General features: G+C 41.8%; 1 long non-coding RNA gene across 6 annotated transcripts in view; it reads left to right on the top strand.

Moving 5' to 3' along the window:
* The window catches only part of LOC104913508 (uncharacterized), a 273,998-nt gene that overhangs the window by 83,643 nt on the left and 168,934 nt on the right, over positions 1-21,421 (top strand). For 3 of the 6 annotated variants that reach the window (XR_004161663.2, XR_014886906.1, XR_014886907.1), the window contains exons 1-2: positions 3,819-4,611; positions 12,550-12,649. This is a non-coding gene — a long non-coding RNA (uncharacterized LOC104913508). Of the gene's footprint in view, positions 1-3,818; positions 4,612-4,939; positions 4,994-12,549; positions 12,650-21,421 lie in introns of those variants that run through there. The other 3 variants (XR_014886905.1, XR_014886910.1, XR_014886908.1) reach the window with 3 other exon arrangements.

Raw genomic sequence — 21,421 nt, 5'->3', positions numbered from 1 at the left:
CCTTACCACATCTACAAGTAAACGTGCATTCAGATTGCAAGATGTGCTGGTATTGAAACCTTTTTGTGCTACCTGGGAGGTTAACAGAGTGAGTGCAAGTACACGGGTATTCAGTGATTGCTCCAGACTGCCTCTTGGATACACAAGCCATACGATTCAATTCCTTTGTGAATTAGAAAGCATCTTTTGGGCAAGCATCAAATTGATTTCATCGAATAAGTCACTTGTTTTTTTCATTCAAGTGTTCAGAGTCTTCACCTTGAACAAGATTGAATTAAAGTTTGATCAAAAGGACTGATGCATTAAATAGACAGGTCTTCGTCAGGGTATTTGAAGTCCTGTGGGAACCTGTTTTCAGAAGAAATGTAAGTGTTGTAGAAATAGAAGTATGTAGGGCTGGAAAATTCATGAAGATCCCTTGCTGCTGTAGCCATTGGGTTGTAAAATGGCTAATCTTCCTAAATTGAGCCTATTCTTTCCTAAAAGTAGCCATATTTTTTGCCCCCTGTACTCTTCTTGGAAGGCTCTTCCAGACCAGCACTATTTTCTAATCTCCAGCTTAATTTTATTGTGGCTCATTTATTTCCATTTGTTCTTGAGCCATTTGTTCTTCATTAGCTCTTCTTCCTCCCTGATGTATCACATCTATAAATATACCTGGGATAATCATATTTTGTGCCAGCCTTCACTTGGCTGGGCTAAATAAGTAGAGCTCTTCAAATTGCAGATTCTAAAATAAGCATCAGTACTTCAGCCACCAGGCATAAATACTTCCTTTTCTACCTTTTTTTTTTTCACTTCTTTGTCCAGAGCATTGCACAATGGGGTTAATAGAGCAAATAGAGCATGGGGAAAATTGGCTGTTATGTCTTATTTTGAAGTGAGGCATCAGAGCAATTTTCTGAGCAGAGAGGATTGCACTGAAAGGACCAGTGTTATGATGCAAACTGCCAGGTACTGATCTATATGGACTGCTTATTTCTTCTAACACTTTGATTTCTCATTTTTTAAAATGCAAAGTAGGTTTGTTACTATCAAGAAATTCACACAGTTATAAAGCAAGGAGCATAATCTCAGACAGGGATTGAGAACAAAGCAGCAGAAACAGAGAAAAAAGAGCAGAACTTCAGAACACCTCAAATTTTCCCAGATTTTCTGTAAAACACCTGAATTATATTAGAAGTATTCAAGGCAGCGCTCAGATATTTGTTGCTTCTAACATATGGGCTGGTACTTGGAAAGAGGAGGATGTTTCTAGCGTTGCAGCAATATTCCAGACTGAAGTGAGCCTCATATTCCTTTTTTCCTCTGTCTCCTGGCTGAGTTTCAGTGCAAATGATGAGTTGCTGCATATGTTTTTTGACCACTCCTGTAAGCTGGGTACAAGCAGCAAGGAGCTGACAGGGCTTGAACTCTGATTCTGTGTACAAATGGAGAAGAGGAAAATATCTCTGAAGACCAAGGTTGGGCCCATGCAGCAAAGCAAAGCTTGTAACGGAGAACATTCTGATAAGCATTGAGTAACTGTCATCATCTCTGGAGTCATGAAACCTGAACCATCACGAGGTGGGAGGTGTCTGCAGCACGTTACTGCCTAGAATGACAGGCACAGAGACCATCTCATCCTGCTCCAGTTCTGATTTCACTTGTCTGTTACCCATAAAGTGCACTCTGACTTGAGTGTTCATTCATATACACAAACATTAATTATCTACGAAAGCATATCTATCTTGACATCCTCTGGCCCATGTTCAGGGCAATGTTTTGTTAAAAAAAAAAAAAAAAGTGTGTGTGTGGGGTGGAATGGAGTTACTCTAGCTGGAGGCCCAAAGCTGCTAGAAAGGAATGGAAATGGATAGGGATTCCATGCTGAAGATAATTAGGAAAGATGAAGTATTTAAATGAAGTGAAGGCTTCACTGTGCTTAGTGTAAATGCTGAATTTTACTGGTCTGAGAAAAAGGGCTGAAATATTAGTGCTCAGGTTTGTTCTAATAATTTTTTCATGTGCTACTGAATGACTCAACTTGCTTTGTTGTAAAAATAATTCAGCCAATGTCCTGAGGACTCCAGGAAGACTCAGTACACAGAAAACCAGCTCTGATGTGTCAGCACATGAATGATCTTATCTTACATCCCAGGTAAGATCCAAGACTTGAAGGAAATGGGGGCTTTGTTTGCCAAACAGTACTCTTCTCAGTAAAGAAAGGTGAGGTAAGTAAGGTGCAGTACAACTGCTTCTACAGCAGCAGGGTAATTCCAAGTGACTTCCTATGGCCTCACTGTGTGGCAGGTCACCAAGGTGATGCCTAAAAACTGGATTCACAGGGACTGTGTCATCCTTGCTTCATCTAAACTGGGGATGTGGACAGAGATGGACCCCTGTGTGAGGTGAGCAGAGAGTTCCTTGTCACATGGAGCAGAGGTGCTCCAAGATCTGGCTGGAATGAGTCCCTCTACTCTAGGCCATGGTTGTCCAACCTTTAGGCTTGCCTGGGCCGCACTGAGTGAAGAGAAATTGTCTTGGACTGCATATGCAGTATGTAATATAGTTAATGTATATAAGTAACAAAACATATTTTATTTTTTAAATATTTCTGATTAAGACATTAGAAAAGGAACAAAAAACCCCATGAAACCAGTGAGATATATGACTTTGCTTTTTGTGAAACTAACGCTTCAATTTGCTTTGATGGCAGTGGCTGCAATTCTCAGTGAGTTTGTCAGAGATTTCTGATGAAATTTTACTCTTCCTGTGCTTCATTCTTGAAAATAGTTGTTCACAAATGTACGTACTTCCAAAAGCGATGACAGCGAATAAGGTGTCTCAAGTATATGGAGCCTTAATCATATAAAAGAACCAGTGATTTTTTTCAGCAATCTTGAAACCTATTCTTAAATCCCTTTATCAAAATGGAAAGCATGGCTGCATATTTTTTACTGTTCACAGGACTGTGCTTAGCCAATCAAACTGCATACGTTTATTTGCCATTACTTGAGTCAGCAGCACACTGCGCTTCATGTCCCAGGTGCAGCCCAGACAGCACACACACAGTGCTGTGTGGTTGTTGGGAGCAATGGCTGTGTGCCTGGGGCTGGGCCGGACTGCTTGATGGGGCAGAGCCGCTGCCATGGTGAGGTGGGGCAAGGAGTGGCTGCAGGGTGGGATGGGATGCAGCCCGTTGGCTGTAGGTTGGACATACTTGCCCTAAGCAGTAACATGGTATGGTCTTTGCCCGGGCCTCCAACCTGTGATACGTCTCTGCATCACATGGTGGCAAAGCTGTGGTGAAAACCAGCTGTGCTCAGGTCAGTAGGCAAATTCCAGTGACTCTGTGGCCAGGATTCCACATTGGTGAGCTGCTCAGTAGTGCCATCCTTCTCACAGCCATAGCCTGCTTAGCCAAGTGATACCAAACTGCTCACTAGCTAGTGAGTACCAGTTGCTCATTTCCTATCTCTCAGGTGCTTACTTCTCTTGGCAAAATGTCCCTCTCTCTCTGTGTAAGGGAGAATGGCACCCCTCTCCCCCTTCCCCAGATGGTCACTGCTGTCTCCTTCTCAGCCACCAACAGCTGAAGGTGAAAAGATTCATGAGATAAGTGTTGACATAGCGAGAGGCTGAGAAATTCCCTGACTCGTCGTGCTGTCCTCAGCCTGACCTTCTACTTCATCTATATTTTCGTGTGCGCTCAGGGTGGAGGAGGGAGGCCGTGACTCATCCTGGGGGCTGATGACTCATATTTTCAGTCAGAGCTGAAGCGTGCTGAGGGTGTCTTAAGACCATGCCCAAGCTTTGTGCCCAGAAGCTCAGCAAAGGGGAGGACTCTTTCTGTCGGGCAATGTGCATGGGTTTTCCTCACTGTGATTTCTAGCCCCTAATTGTCTTTTCTCTATTTTGCTGTTTCCTCCCTTGCCGGTAGCTTTTCTCTCCCCCGCGATCCACCTCTGCTTTGCAGTTACAGAACAAACCTATTTTACATACACACAAACATTTTCTTCTAACACACCATACTCTTCTGCTGCTTAGAGAACAGACAAGTATTTCCCATCTGTATGAGATGCAGCTCTGTCATAGCTTGGAGAGCCTGCATCAGTATGCTTAGGTTGTGCTAAGAAGCACCACATTCTTTTGAGCTTGCTATTGTTATTATTAAACAGTTGTTATTAAAGTTTACATGTTAAATGTATGTAATTCTTGACAGCTGGTATCACTATGGGTTAAACAGTTTCTGAGCGTGTATCTGTGGTTCTTAAAATACCCATCCAGTCCTCAGTTGAGGTTTGCGTATCATGCATGGTGACTGGCTGAAGCAGCTGCTAGGCCCAAGAACTACTTGTCTCCTCTTACGCGAGTCTCACCTTCACATTGGACAACAGTATTAAGAAGCAGGTTGTATTGGATCATGGAGAAGAATGGCAGATAAGAGGTTATCCACAGCTACAGATGGTCTGCTCCAAAAGGAGGTGGTGAGAGAGTCTTGAGATGGGTGGTGAGAAGTTGCAGGAAGAGTTCTGCCTAAAGTGGTACTGGAAGAGGATCTGAATGAGAAGGGCATATGGGAGGTGCGATGGGGAAACTGAAAAAGAGGACAGCATTGGAAGAAAACAAGTAATTGAAGCAACTCTTGCCTATTTTGAACTGGGAAATATGGCATTCAAAGGCATCTATGCAAAACTAAACTAATTGTTATCATAAACTGTGTGACTGAGGAGTTAGCAATGCTTCATTGTCATTCTGTGGCTTTTAAATGAGGTTACCCCAAAACAATAAGGGGCAAAAGTGTTTTGCTATGACAGAGTTCTGACCATGAGGAGTTTGTATGGGGAAGGGAAGTAGGAGTGGAAGGCGAGGGGGAGGGAAGTATAATGGAGAAAAATGGAAAAACAAATTGTTTTTTCAGTTTTTTCAATTTTTCTAATTTCTTGTTTACTTGTAGATGGTCTAACTAAAGCACACAAAGAATACAGGGATGCTGTCTGGACTTGCAGAGGTGAGATTAAGAAAGCTAAGGCAGAGATGGAACTGAATTTGGTGCAGGATGTTAAAAACAGCAAAACAGGGTTCTACAGGTACATAGGACAGAAGAGACAGGCCTAAGAGAGTGTATCCCCTCTGCTAAATGGGAAAGAAGAACTGGCTACCGCAGGTACAGAGAAGGCTGAGGTACTAAATGAGTTCTTTACTTCAGTCTTCACTGGCAGTCAGGATTCTCACATCCCTGAACCTTACATTCCTGAACCTGAAACTCTAGGTGGGAAATAGTGGAGCAAACTCATCCCCACTGTAAGAGCAAGTCCAAGACAGACTCATGAGACTGAATGTGTACAAGTCCATGGTAATGGATGATATGCATTCCAGAGCTCCTATGGGAGCTGGCTGATGTGGTTTATTAGTCTCACATAGGTGCCAGGAAGGTTATGGAATGGATAATCTCACAAGCCATCATGGATCAGTTAAAGATCAACCAGGGGATCAGGCCCAGTCAGTATGGGTTCATGAATGGTAGATCCTGTTTGACAAACTTGATTTCATTCTATGACAAGGTGACACGCTTAGTAGATGAAGGTAGGACTGTTGATGTGGTCTACCTGGACTTCAGTAAAGCCTTTAACACTGTCCCCCACAGCATCCTCATGGAGATGCTGGCTGCCCATAGTTTGGATGGGCATATGCTCTGCTGGGTGAAACACTGGCTGGATGGACAGGCCCAAAGAATCATGGTCAGTGGAGTTAAATCCAGTTGGTGGCCAGTCACAAGTGGTGTCCCCCAGGGCTTGGTGCTGGCACTGATACTGGATTGATTGGCCAAGGCAAACTCCATGAGTTTCAATAGGGCCAAGTGTTGGGTCCTGCATTTTGGTCACAGCAACCCAGGCAACCCTACAGGCTTGGGGAGGAGTGGATGGAAGGCTGCCCGATGGAAAGGGACCTTTGTGTACTGATGGACAGTCAGCTGACAGCACACAGCAGCGTGCCCAGGTGGCCAAGAAGGCCAGTGGCATCCTGGCTTGTATCAAGAATGGTGTGGTGAGCAGGACTAGGTATGTAATCCTGCCCCTGTACTCAGCACTGGTGAGGCGTCGCCTTGAGTACTGTGTTCAGTTTTGGGCAACTCAATACAGAAAGGACATTGAGGAGCTGGAGCAGGTCCAAAGAAGGGCAGCAAGGCTTGTGAAGGGCTTGGAGAGTATGCCCTGCGAAGAGAGACTGAAGGAACTGGGGCTGTTTAGTCTAGGAAGAGGAGGCTAGGAGGAGACCTTATTGCCCTTTTCAAATACCTGAAAGGTGATGCAGTGAGAGCGAGGTTGGTCTCTTCTCACTGGTGACAGATGACAGATGAGGGGAAATGGCCTCAATTTGAACCAGTGGAGGTTTAGGATAGATATCAGGAAAAACTTCTTTACAGAAGGGGTTGTTAAGAGACTCCCCAGGGAGGTGGTTGAGTCACCATCCGTGAATGTGCTTAAAAACCATTTGGATGTGGTGCTCAGGGACATGATTTAGCGGTGGGTTGTTAGAGTTAGCGTAGTATGATTGGGTTGTGGTTGGACCTGATCTTTAAGGTCTTTTCCAATCTGAGCAATTCTATGAGTCTATGATTGCTGAGCTGCTCTCCATCATATTTGAAAAGTTGTGGCTCTCAGGTGAAGTCCTTGGAGACTGAATAAAGGCAAACATCACTTCCATTTACAAGAAAGGGAGGAAAGAGGACCTGGGAAACTAGAGACCTGTGAGCCACACCTCTGTGCCTGGGAAGATCGTGGAACAGATCCTCCAGGAAGACATGTTAAAGCACATGAGGGATGAGCAGATGTTCCAAGATAGCCAGGTTTCTCCAAGGGAAGGTTGTGCCTAACCAATCTGGAGGCTTTTTATGATGAGTGTTGGCATTGGTGAACAAAAGGAAAGCAAGTGACGTCATCTACCTGGATTTCTGCAAGGCCTCTGACATGGTCTCCCACTGCATCCTTATGTCTGAATTGAAAAGATATGGATTTGAAGGGTGGACTATTTGATGGATAAGGAATTGGTTGGAAGGTTACAGCCAGAGGGTTGTGGTCAATGGCTCTAAGTCCAGGTGGAGGCTGATAACAAGTGGTGTCCTCCATGGGTCTGTCTTGGGATGGTACTCTTTAACATACTAATCAGTGACATAGATGATGGAATCGAGTGCACCCTCAGCAAGTTTGCTTATGACACCAAGCTTAGTGGTATGATTGATAGATCAAAAGTAAGGGATGCCATCCAGAGGGATCGTGATAAATTCAAAAGGTTGTGAATCTAATGAGAGTCAACAAAGCAAAGTGCAAGATTTTGCATCTGGGTCAAGGTAATCCCAGATATGTTTATAACTGGGAGAAGAACTCCTTGAGAGTAGCCCTGCTGAAAAAGATTTAGGGGTCCTGGTTGATGAAAAACTTAACATGAGCCAGCAGTGTGCACTTGCAGCCTGGAAGGCCAATGGTATTCTGGGTTCTCTCAGAGGGGGGATAGCCAGCAGGGCAAGGGAGGTGATTGTCCCCCTCTATTCTGCCCTTGTGAGGCCCAGCTGAAATGCTGCATCCAAGTCTGGGGCTCCAAACACAGGAAAGATAGAGAGTTTTTGGAGAGTGTCCAGAGGAGAGTCACAAAGATGATCCAATGGCTGGAGTACCTCTTCTGTCAAGACAGGGTGAAGGAACTGGGCTGATTTAGCCTGGAAAAGAGAAGGCTGCAGGGAGACCTCATTGGAGCCTTCCATTATTTAAAGGAAGTTTATAAATGAGTGGGAAATTTTACATGTGTAAATAGTGATAGGGCAAGGGGGAATGGTTTTAAACTAAAGGACGGGAGATTTAGATTAGATGTCAAAAGGAAGTTTTTTACTCAGAGAATGGTGAGGTGCTGGAACAAATTGTCCAGAGAGGCTGTGGATGCCCCATCTCTGGAGGTATTCAAGGCCAGGTTCGATGGGGCCCTGGCAGTCTTACCTAGTACTTGATCTAGCAGCTGGTAACTCTGCCTATGGCAGGGGGGTTGGAACTTGTTGATCCTTGAGGTCCCTTCCGACCCAAGCCATTCTATGATTCTATGAAAGGGTAGAGATGCAAACAATTTACGGTCTAGTTCCATCACATTCTTTCTCTGACTTCTTTCCTTTTACCTAAATTGTAAATAAAAAGAGCAAAGGGAGAGAGGAAAGTGAAAAATAATCCAGCTTGGGGATTTTCACTGAACAAGTTAATTTTTTGATATTACTATGAATATTTTTCTTTTTCTTTTTTTTTTTTTTTAAAGACAGACAAAATTTATGTTTGTTGGAGAAGTAGATAAGAACAATGTGAATTGAAACTTCGAAAAGAATGTTCCTGAAAGAATGAAAAAAAATGGCTCCTGATCTCTGTATCCATCTTTGCTATAGTAGATTTAAAGATGCAGTACAGATACAAAGAACATAACTACTGCACCATTTAGTGAACTGCAGTGCATCTCACATTTTGTGTGATAGGTTAAAAAACTTGTATTTCATATGAGCCAACTCATGATGGAGAATAAAAGAAGCTGTTAACAGACTGTGAAGGAAGTGAAGTCATTCTGCACTCTTTTCTAACCTTGAGGTTTAAAAAGAGTTATCAGGCCAGAAAGCATATATATAGAGAGAGGTTCTCAGATCAAAGCGTCCCCAGAAAAAGATTTCCTGCAATAAAGTAGTTTCCAAAAAAGTTGCAGTGCTACTGGAGCCCAGGCCCCTGGAAGCTGCCAGCTGTGTTGTGTGTCTTTTGGCACCTCTGCAACATACGCAAATAGCTGGAGACCTTTTTGCAGCCAGGAACAAGTGAGACGAGAAAAGGCCCTGTTTCTAAATTTGAAAAGAAAGCTGTAAACAACAGGCATGCTGATTGTAAGTGTGCCAGGGGACTTCAGGAGTCTGCCCTTTGGTCCTCTATGCAGGCAAGGTCAACCTCCTTTCTATTTTTTTGTAAAAGCAGATGGTGCATGGCCATGGTCTGGGACTGCTCTTTCATGAGAACCCCAGATGGTAAGAGGAAACTTATCCCAGTGTGATCAGTCCCCAGACTGACACCTTAGCTTTGTTAAGGCACTACTTGCAAGATATCCAAAATAGCTGCTTTAACAATGCATGGTCCTGTTCTACTTTATCTCACCTTTGTGAGATTTCCCCTAAAGGGGAAATCAGAGCAATGAAGACAGACCTTAGGCCATGGATCTCTCTGCCAAGTAGGATAAATGGCTGTTCTCTCCCTTGTAACCAGGAGTCCTCAACCTACCACTGTTCATGACCACCAGGTTTTTGACATCCATCCAAGTGAATTTGTAACAGATACTAGATGTCTTTGCTGTTCCCTAGTCCTGTTCAAATGGCAGCCATACTACCAGCTTCCATGAACTCAGCAAACCCTCCTCCACTGTGGGCCACAGATTCTGTTAATAGTACAGTTCTAATCATCATTAGTGCAGTCAAGAGACAGCAACATGTTACTGAGACAAGCAAAGCCATATGTTGAGGAATCTTTTCCCAGATTTCCATTATTTACAGTCTGGGTCTCATTTTGAAATGATAATAGTTTATTCCTATCTTAAAATCCCACTATTTTATTTCACTGAAGTGTTTGTATATTTCACTTATCTAAGGAGAAACATTATCTAACAAGACAATTGTGGATTCTTATGGGCACAGCACTGTGTCAACAGCATTTTAGTTCCTTTAGAAAAAAAAAAAAAGATTGTCTACATTTATAGGTGGTATTATGCATCATTGAAAACTGTAGCAGAGTAGGCAGTTGCACATGGTATGTTTCACACCTCATATACTCAAAGCTGCTAGAATAACTTTTCAGTTATTCCTTCCTGCAGGCAAGGTTGTGAACTCAGAGAAAACATAAACAAATTTCTAGTAATAGAACCATAGAATTACAAAATGTCTTGGGTTGGAAGGAGCCTTAAAGACCATCTGGTTCCAATCCCTTTCCATGGTCATGGACTCCTCCCACTAGGCCAGGTTGCCTGAAGCCCCATTCAACCTGGCTTTGAGCACTTCCAGGGATGAGGCATCCACAGCTTCTTGGGGCAACCTGTTCTAGTGCCTCATCATCCTCATAGCGGAGAATTTCTTTCTTATATTTAAATCTACCTTCTTTTAGTTTAAAGCCGTTACTACTTGTCCTTTCACTGCACTCCCTGACAAAGAGTCCATCTCCATCTTTCCTGCAGGCCCCCTGTAAGTACTGGAAGTTGGACATAAGGTCTTTCCGGAGCCTTCTCTTCTCTAGGCTGAACAACCCCAACTCTCTCAGACTGTCTTCACAGGAGAGGCGCTTCAGTCCTCTGAGCATCCTTCTGGCCCTCCTCTGGACTTGCTCCAACAGCTCCGTTTTCTCCTGAGAGCAGAATAGAAGGGACAGTCCGCTCCCTTGACCTGCTGGACACGCTTCTTTTGATGCAGCCCAGGATATGATTGGCTTTTTGGGCTGCAGGCATATATTGATAGCTAATGCTGAGCTTCTCATCGATCACAGAATCATAGAATGGCCTGGATTGAAAAGGACCGCAATTATCATCTGGTTTCAACCCCCCTGCTATGTGCAGGGTTGCCAACCACCAGACCAGGCTCTGAGTGCAGGCATTTCTTCTTAGCACTGCTTCACCAGTACACTTTATATATCATTGTTTAATCTTTATTTAATGAATTTTGTATTTCTCTCTTTGTGAATCTGAGTTGCAGATGATCGGTGTTTATATATTTTTCATTTTAGATCTTGACAGCATAGAACAAGTTAACTCTGTGGGCCACAAAAATGTTCTTGGTGGCACTTGGTGATCTGTGGTTTGAAATGATGCTCTTTCCTTCTTCTGGCCAGTCACATTTACCCAGCTGCTTAGGCATCATTACAGAGTTTTCCAGAATCCATAGCCCCCTTATCAGAAATGGTCGAGGAGTATTCAACCACATACATAAACCTTGTTCTCCCCAAGTTACCTCTAGTCTGCTATAGATTTAGCTTTTTCTCATCTTTTCTGTGGCATGCTTAGAAATGTTTTGATGCTGTTCATTGATTGCACCTGTCACCACAATAAACTCAACTTTATTAGTTATATGTAATAATGTTTAGTAGCTTTCACAGCATCCTCTGGACACCACAAATGAGATCAGCTTCTCTGTTTCACAAGGGAGCATTGTTCTTCCTGTTTTATAGACAGATAACAGGGCCTTGAGGAGACTATCAGGAAAACCACTGCAAAACCCAGTTTTTTTTCTGTCTTTTTTATTATCCTAGTCAGAGGACAATGCTTCCTCACTAGCATTACCCTTGTGCTGTGCATTACAGCTTGCTTAATTACCAAGTACTGATGTTCTTCTGTGTGAGAATATTTTGTTCCCAAATCTTCATAACTTCAAGACACGAAAAATAACTGTATGGATGAAAGAGCTGTTACTTTAGAGCAGCTGTTGAAATGCATATAAATACTCTGTTGAAATTGCTTTGGCTGTTTTGCATATTGTTTAGTAAGAGGCTTTAATAAAAGTTTCTAGCATGAAATCTCAGATCATGCTTATAGCAAATGCTGCCACAAGCTGTATTAGATTAAAGCACTACCAGAATTCTGTTTAACTGAGTTGTTTATTGGTAGCAGAAGTGACTGAGGAGAAAATAATCTTAGGAACAGGTAATGAAAAGTGCTTCTTTTCACCTGCTGCATGTTGCTTTTTAATCATTCTATCCCAGAAGTTTGTACATCTAATGGTTTCCTAAGATGCTCTGTGCTAGGCATTTGAATGTCCTCAGTTACATTCCAAGTGAAGTATTTCTGTAGTAGCACAGCTGATGTCTTAGAATTTTTTCACTGTCAGAATGGGAAAAGTTTTAGGGCAGTAGGAAGACAAAGTTGTTCTCTCAGTCTGGGCTAGGCTAAAACTCATTGCAATGAGAAGGAAACATATCTGAGGTGCAGAAAAAGAGAGGGCTGCCATCCCTATGACACTGTTCTTAAAGGCATATGCTCTTTGTTCTCACATACTGAGTTGCTGAGTGACTGACATAAAAAATATAGACTTATCAAAAAGATATATACAGCTGCATTTCAGACATTTAATGCAACTACAGGGAAACTACATGGAACAATGCTTTACTAGCAGAAGTAGATAAATGCATATATATATTGATCAGATCTTGAGTGGGTAAACATTTGCTGAGTCTATTGACCTCTGTGGAAATATACCAATTAGCTATATCTGATGATTTGTTCAGAGGTATTTTAATATCTAGCATAAAATGCTCAATTAAATGTAGATTTGATATCTGATATTTTCTCCATGTTGCTGTTTATTTCTAAAGCAATTTAATTTCCTAAGTCTCACAGTACAACACATAGCATTTAGCTAACAGAAGCAATCTAAAAATTTCCTTATTATTGTTACTGTAGGAGCACAGCTTTGCTGTTTTCAATTATGTTATAAGTATGAGGTGGAAATTTAAAGATGTCGCATCGCTAATTGTGTATTGTTGTTTGTTTTCAAACATTTCCAACTTCTTTCTTTCCATGCAGGTGATGATTTGCTGAACAAATACTGCAGATTGAAGCAGACCTCAATTCTCTAGGAGTATGCTTGCAACTGAAAGCGTTGTGACTTCAACATGAATTTCAGGTAAGACCAGGTACAAACCATCTCTCACTTTGCTGTTTGGTTTCCTTCTACCAGAATGGAAGATAAGGGCATTAACTTGTCACTGAGAGGATTGAGCAAATATACCAGTTTGGTGATGATGAAAAACAGCAAAATAAGCTGCCATGTAAATAAATAATGAATGTTGTCAGTATAGGTTACTTACACACTCTCCGTATTAGCTTGTACATGCCTCTTTCCATGTCTATTTTAACTATTTGTTGTGGGAGCTGGTCCTTTACTTCTGAATACTCATACTTTTGAGCTCTCGAAGTTATGGTGTAGTGCCTCATGAAAAATGTGTTACCATCTGTCTTACATTTATGTAGCAAAATTTTGTCAGTGGGGGACTGTATCAGTGGCCTTTACGAGAAGAAGCCAGGGGCTGCCCCATGCTGCACATAGTTGGTCCTAGCTGATTCGAAAACAGCCACTGCAGGATACAGCCAGGCCTGTCAGTAAAACCAGTGGTATCTCTGAAAATATTTTAAGAAAGGGCAAAACACTTTGGAATAATGAGGAATGAGGGGAAAAAAAATCGTGAGAAGCAACTCTGCAAACACGAATATCAGAGCAGAAGGAGGGAGAAGTGCTGCAGGCACTAGAGCATTGATTCCCTTGCAGAATATGGAGTATATAAAAGAAACCACGGTTCATATTTCCTGAAGGCCGTGTAGCCATAGAGGACTGCTTTTGTGTTTGTGAAGGACTGCAGTCCATGAGATGCACTCCAATGGGAGCAGGGACAAAGTGCAAGGAAAGATCATGTTTTCTCCCTCTGTCCTGTTGAGGATGGGAAGGGAGAGAATAGCTAGGTGGATGTTTGGCAGCCAGCTCAGGTTGACTCATCATTGCATTTCAGAGTTCTTCAGCACATCGCTGTGGCTTTTCTGCAGTTCCTTGATCTTAATGTCAGGTAAAGCAGATTGGCTCAGTGACCAGCAATGGCAATCTTTTGACCTATTCTCTAATGCAACTCTTCATCAGGGCTCTGCTCCTCTCAACCAACAGTGTGGAAGGGGCAGCTATGTCATATTACAGCTACATCTGTGGACACACAGCTGCACAGCATCTGCATTCTTGCCATGGCTGTGTCTACTCTTGGTGATAACTCACAACCCCCAGGCTCTTTGCGCCAGGGCTGTTTGCAGACCTCAGCAGTGAATGGAAGGGCAGGAGGTTTCCATATGGAAGTTTTTCTTCATTATCCTAACAGATCACATTTTGAGACAGCGTTACAATCTCAACCTGCAGTGAGACTGCAGTGAGTCTGTTATGGAGCTCACTCTTCCACTCCCAAACTGCTCTTAGTGTCTTGAATTGAAGATAATCCCAGGAACTGTGAGTCACCAAGGTTTATGAAATTAAAGGGGGATGTAAATTTAGAGACCAATGGATAGGAAAGGGGGTTGATTCTTATGTGTTTGTCAGATAGTTATATGTCTATGTAAGTACATACTCTCATCTGATTGACTAAAAGTGGTGAAATAATGATCTTCACTCATCTTTATGGTTGCACTGTTTTGTGCTACTTGCAGACTGATAGATACGGAATGAAAAATATGTATTTTCAGTTTGTTTTCTGAATGTGAAAGTTGGATTGGCAACCAGCTCCTCCCTCCCCCCAACCCCCCAGCGTCAGGCTGTCTGCTTGGTAATGTTTCCAATGGAATGGGCATCCTACATTTTATTAACTCAAAAAACAGACAAACAGAAAAAATCACACTCAAAAGAGTTCCTCTGGGCAGACTGAACATGATAAATAACAATATGGAAGAATGGAGTAGAGATTAACAAAAATGAGCATTTTGTGAAGAGAGGAAAGTGGATATCACCTGTGTCAAAGGGAGAAGGTGATGGGAGGATAGATTTCAAGGATGGAGGGCAAAGGTTTACTTGGCAAAGAATGTTGAAGAGGAATAATCTTGTGCAATTTTCCTTTGATGAGCTCTTACAGATTGGTATGAAAGTATCTGTCTAGTTTATTTCAGCAAGCTAGACGAGAGCTCAACAGTTAATCTTCATCTAGCAATCAGCCACTGATGCTGTGATGCATTACAGAGAGAGTTTGCATTTCAGAAAGTAAAAATGATTTATTGAGAGCAAATCTTAACAGGCCTCTGTTGGGATAGAAAGGGAACAAAGAGACTGATGCATTTGCAATTCCACACTTCCAGTAACCTGATTACAGAACTTGCTTCTTTTAAGTGAAAGGTATGACATTTTAAAGCATGGTTAGATTCCTCAGGATGCACAGAGGTGCCTCGTGGCACTCCCAGAAGTGTCTAAATATCATATTTCAGGGCAATAAGTAAAGTAACTTTCATTTCCTTACTTGAATTTTAGATGTTTCATTTTTTTTCAAAGCTAATGCTAGGAGGTCAGATATACCACAGCTTATGTTTACTTCATGACTAATGTGTACCTGTGGCCATGAGTATTGTTTACTTATTATTTATAGCCATCTTACAGCAGGAATGAAGATTTACTATGTGTGTATAATTTATAAGGTTATTTTCTCTCTACTTTCCAGTTCTTCTATAAAATGCATAACAATACAGAGTATTGTTTGTGTGGTGACATGTGATTATGTGTTAATTGCTCTGAATCTGGAATTATTTATGTTTTCACATTTACAGAGCAAATACAAGAAAGCAATAAACCAAACAGTTGATTTTCTTCTTGTTGCTACTGTTAGCTTTTGCTGTCTGCCTTCTTTTCCTCTTTTTTTTTCCCTCTTCTTTCTCTTTGCCTTAATGACCTACTTGACCTTAGGTGGGAAGCTATATTCTTAGACCTCTTAAACACAAAACTTAGGCCTATTGGTAATTCAAGATGATAAGTCTTAACCCCCCCATCCCTTAAGCATAAAATTCTAGGAAAGAAATGGTAAGGAATAGGAGCTACACTAGGGATAGAACTCTCACTTTTTGTAGGCAACCATCAGGATTGCAGGATGTTTTCTGTGTATAAGCACAGTATCAAGTGCATGTTGTTACCAAAGGCAAAGAAGAAACCTGGAAAAAATATCTATTGAAAATCTGTCATAGGAGATCGAGGAATTAAGAACTACCACTAGTGTAGCAATTGCAGATATTAATGTGAATTTAATTAAGATAAAAATGTATGCCTTAGGGTGCTGGAAAATTACTTTTTAATTATTCATCCACAGACTTGTTTACTTGTCAGACAAGATAATCCATCTGCCTGAGTTTTCAAGCTGTGGTCCCAGTTTTTTCACCAGATTTAAAACAAAATGCAGTATGGCCATGCTTGTTTAAAGGCTTTTCTTGTGTTCCACGTGTTTTGTTCTGAGGTGATGATTTCAGAGTTTCTCATTCTTTTGCATCTAGCAAAGTTTTCTCACATTGCCAGTTTGGATCATGCTTAGATGTTCTGATTATTCTGTGGGGTAAGTTGAAATGCTTATTGCTGTAATTTCTGGCAGTTAAACTTATTCTAATTATTAAGAATATAAATCCTATTGGCCAGGAAGAATATAATCATGAGGATGTTGTTTAAGATTGCTGGTTAGTTTTGGACATTTTCCCATTGCTTATGTGGTCCCCCAGAGCAGTACCATCTCAAATCAAGTCATGGAACATCCTCAAAGTCTCCTGAGTGGATTACTCATATCATAGTAACAGAAAACGCTAAAGAACAAAAGGGAACAAAATAAATGAAAAGGACTGAAGAGGTTTGTGAAAAATTGTGGCGGCCATGAAGTAGTTTGCAGCACATGATTGCAAATAGCTGTGACAGCAAGAACTCACAGAATAGCTGCCACAAAAAAATACCAGGCTCAGAAGAGGTATTTTTCCCGTTGGGTGCATTTGAATGTTATTTTGAACTGTGTGCTACCCTATGGATTTAGTTCTCACATCTGATCTTAGTACAGTGGTCAGACTTTAGAATCCCAAAGAGAAGCAAATAAAAATTTCCAGGAAACCAAGCAGGCGACTTGCTTTTCTTACAGGACAGAGGGTGGTAGGATCTGCAAGTGACTCTGGTTCATCAGCTGCCTGATAGAGATAAACCCCTTCAGCCTCTTCTTTCAGCATTTCATTGTCCTCCATCCACAGAGCTGGCTCCCAGAGAACAGCGAGGCAGCATATTAGCAGCTGCTCTGGGAACTGCTGAAAAACCCTGGAGGTAGTCTCTGCGAAGTTGCTGGAGGCACCAGTAAAATCAACAATCGTTGGCATGCCAACAGGCTTGAAAGGCTGTCCTGCAGGTGGTATCCTTAAATCCATCAAATCTTAACTCAGTGGTGAAAGAGTGGGAATTTGTGGTGAAGTGTGAGTCAGGCTTCAGATCCAGCCTGGGAGGAGGCGAATGAGCCTGAGAACAGGATTTGTAATACATGTAATTAATGCTATTGAATAGTGCTGGATAATACTTGTTCTTTCTGTAAAATCACCTTGGGTGATGGCTGGAAAACAAAAATAGTCTCTGGCTATCTGGCAAAAAAGTGCAAGTAAAGGCATCTGCATTGCAGATAGGACACAGCAGCCCAGGAAGGGCAGCCATATCCTGGGCACAGCCAGCAGGTCAAGGGAAACAATTGTCCCACTGCACTGGTGCAGCCTCGCCTTGAGTGTTGTGTGCAGTTTTGGGTGCCAGAGTACAAAAAGAATACAAAACCATTAGAGAGTGTCCAGAGGAGGGCTATGAATATGGTGAAGATTATGGAGGGCAAGGGGTGTGTGGGGCAGCTGAAGTCCCGTGCTGTGCTCAGCTCAGAGCAAGGCAGGCTGAGGGGAGGCCTGATGGCGGCTGCAGCTCCTCACAGGGTGCGGAGGGGCAGAGCTGAGCTCTGCTCTGTGTGACAGCGACAGGGCCCGAGGGAACGGCATGGAGCTGCGTCAGGGGAGGGGCAGCTGGGATTAGGGATAGGGTCTGCACCACAGGGCAGTGGGCACAGCCCCGAAATGCCAGAATTCACGAAATATGTAGACAATGCTCTCAGACACATGATCAGATTTTTTGGTTTTCCTGTGCGGATCCAGGAGTTGGACTCGATGATTCTTGTGGGTCCCTTCTAACTCAGGATATTCTATAATGATTCAGCTCTTGGAGGAGAAACAAGGAAAAACCAATGGCCACAGAAATCTGAGTGAGAGTAAAGAATTGGAGGCACGCAGTACAGAGCTCTGTGCAGGGCGGCTGTAGACTTCCCTCTTCCTGTCTCAGTGCTGAAGCTCTGACCACATTCCTCTCTAGTAAAACACGGAAGTGACACAGTCGACTCGTTTTTAGGTGGAGGTACATAAAAATGAGAGGCAAAAGAACAGCAGCAACCTAAGAATATGAGTTTTCTGAGGAGCTTGGAAACTTAGGATTCACAAACAGTGCTTCTGTGCTTATTCCAGAAAAAGATCCTTAAGGAGTCTTCTGATAAGAATCATGTAAAATGGATCATGAGGAGGGATGTGGAAGGTCTGAGAAGCATAAAGATTACTGAATCACATGGGATGGATTTACTTGTCTTTAAGTATTAGCAAACTTCAGGTTTTTGCTCCTGATTGCATGCTCCTAATGCAAATCAGAGCAACTATTTTGAGAGTTGTCTTTCAGTTGAAGGTAGATGTTGAATAGGGCATGCTTGTGGCAATCATAGGCTGTAGGAATATTTGGAGCAATTTTACTTTTGGTCTTATGTGATACATATGCTCTTACAGTTTTCCTGACCGCTGTTTATGTAGCTTCAGAGTACTATAGGAGTAAGGAGCTAGAAATAACAATTCACAGCAGTGTTTGTGGTTGGCCTGCATCTTGCAGCACATTATCAGTGCCCTGTAATCAGATGCTCGTGTGCAATCCTTTCTGAAACTCCAATATATTATTCTCCCAAATGGAAACCTACGGAACACATGTTTTGTCATGCTTCTAGCTTCCCAGGGGCTATTGTTTTCACACCAGACTGTGAGTTTTGCACAAAGACTATATTTCACTTCCATTTATTAATTAATTTCTTTATTTGCTTTGGAACTTAGGAACTAACACATGAATTGACAGTGCTTTCCATTTCATTTTGCAGGAAGATCAATTGTGAAACTGGACTGGCTGCCTATCTTGTGTATTAGCCAAGATAGGATGAATCAGAATATTATAAGGAGGTCCTAGATATGACTGTGGGGGCAATTAATCTTCAACTCAAGATACATCCCCCTCATCCTGAAACAATCCAACTTTACTGATGACATTTACTACGTAGTAAAGGCAGGATTTGGCTGGCTTCTTCAGCAGCTTTTGGCTGATTAGGTGTGGGGTGTGATGGAGCTGTACTTCTATAGAGAGTGAACAGTGTGCTATTGTATTTTTCAGACTGCCTTATGGGATGCATTCTGAGTCCTGTGTGCATTATAATGTTAATAAATAGTATAAATATTTACACATTCTGCTTCTTTGTGACTCTCCAAATGGACTCTCATGAGAGAGAAAGAGGAATATTACATACTTCCCACACAGTCAGCAGGGTATGAACTGATATTTGACCCTATGGTGACTAACCCTGTCAGAATCAGAGATTTATGGACAGCCATGACGTGACCTTTATCTAAAGAGAGAATTGCAGGGCTGTGACTGTCACAAAATGCAGGATTGCACATTGCACTGACTCATGCTGGAGGAAAGGTTTAATTTGCTGGCAAATGTGTGCTTGAGTTTTCACAGCCAATGGAGAATGAAGGGAACATTATTTTTGGAGAACTTGGTTTCACCAGGAGCTAGTGAAAGGCAATACATATTGAATGAAAAACTCATATTTGTTGTCTTTTCTCAGTGACAGAAATAATGGCTTCCGAGTTGATTATAAATGGTATACGTGTATTCTCAGTGGTTTCATTCTAATTGCCTAGCAATGAGATTTACTACAGTTTCTGTACATAAATAAATGGGCAGATGTGGCTGTGCTGCATTCAGCAGGTTGGTCAGACTTCCCCTTAAACTAGATGAGGTGCACAAATTAGCATGAAAGAAAAGGTTTTCCTTGGGCAAACAACATGAGCCTGCTTAACTTCTTAGGCAGCATCCGCACTTCTGCCCTCTAAGAGGAATTAAATTTAAATCATCAGCTGATTTCTGTAGCCAGTGAACATCACATTAGGTTATACCAATTTGACCACTGTGAAATTGGACCTCATTTAGGTGGGACATGTGGACCCGAAATGCTATCAGTTGTGTTATACATAAGCTTGGTGAATCCCTCATTGCCCCAGACAGATTCATGCCATTCCCTCTTCATTACTACAAGTCTTTTCCCTTATTTAAATTTTAGTTTGTGTATTTGTGTACTGATTACTGTTACTAATTTCTGTAAAATTAATTTTTCATACCATCTTTGTTTCTTCATTTCTTCTATAGCTGCCTTCTTGTGATCATAAAATGGTCAAGCAGGCTGACTCTTTTACAGTAAACTAGAAGATAAAAGGGAGAAAATGTGTGTACAGGTGCCACGAACATTGTGACCCAAGGGTAATTTTGCCAACTGTTAGCAATCTTCCAGCTTTATGAGCTCAGTTCTTAACCTGAAAATCATTCTGACCTAGCATTTTATACAGAGATTTATTATGAATAAAGCACAAACTGGGTGACTATTCCTTTGTGTATACACACCCACCCACACACTTTTATAATTTATTTCTTCTTCCTTTTTTTAACCTATAATAATGAGAGAAAAGCCCAAGTGAGAAGTATGGCTTGGCAGAAATTTAGATTAGTTTGTTGAAAGCATTCTGTGTTGTTACGGTGTAAAAACAGTTATTCGCTGCTAGGTTGGAAATGGATGTATAAATCATCATCTTTTACCCAATTACTTCCCTAATTTTCTTGCTTAATGAAATGATGTCACTGAGTAGTTAGATTTATTTGCAGTGAGCTGAAAAAATGTAATAGCATGCATCGGCAGGTGACAAGGATTAATGGCTGACTAAGCAATTAGCTACTTTTAATGATTGCCTTGGCCTGTTATGGTACCTGAGGCAAGACCAATTGCTTTTCTCTGAGTTTTCTCTTGGAGAGACCCTGCTAGACAAGGTATTTTGGAAGTCCATGTAATTTTGAGACGGTATGTGCCTGTAACATGACTTTTCCATCATTGATTTTCCTGGTGTGATAAGGGTGAAGCCAACCTTCTTTGGCAAGCCTTATCTGAAGGTGGCTTCCAAATGTAGATTGGATTCCAAAATGTAGGAGTCAAAACATGTAATGTGAGAGTCCAACATGTGAAAATAAAAAAATATCAAATGGCCACATATTCTCTGTCTTCCATGTCAACCTCTAATGAAACTTTCTCGGCCACCCAAGAGACGAGAAAGAGGGTATCTCAGTGGTTTTCACTGCCAGGTGACTAACTGCAAAGTGGAGATCCCTGCTGATGGGATGTCAGTATAAATATCTTCTTTGTTGACTGTTTATTGCTGCTGAGGTCAAAATCCCTCGACTCTGAGAAAGTAGCAGAGTTCATTATTTCTGTATTCTAAGGATCTTGTTTTCTCTATTCTTTTTTCTTTTTGTTCTGAAAGTGAATGTTTCTGATGGCAGCATGTGTGTGCCTGTGTGCCTGTGTGCCAACACATGTTGAAAAGGTTGCCTTGACACTGGCACTGGTGAAGTTCCCCTATCTTTAAAGCCTAAACTTGCAGTTCAGCTATTTCATATATCGCTCCACTTAAGAAAGTCATCTATAACTGCTGCCTGGCAAGGTGTCAGCTTTGTTTACTAAAGCAACTTTGATCTGAAATAAGTAGGTAA

Source organism: Meleagris gallopavo, chromosome 1, assembly GCF_905368555.1.
Source record: "Meleagris gallopavo chromosome 1, MGAL_WU_HG_1.1, whole genome shotgun sequence".
Taxonomy (NCBI): domain Eukaryota; kingdom Metazoa; phylum Chordata; class Aves; order Galliformes; family Phasianidae; genus Meleagris; species Meleagris gallopavo.
Note: the sequence above shows the minus strand (reverse complement) of the source record. Positions and strands in the feature narration are given on the sequence as shown.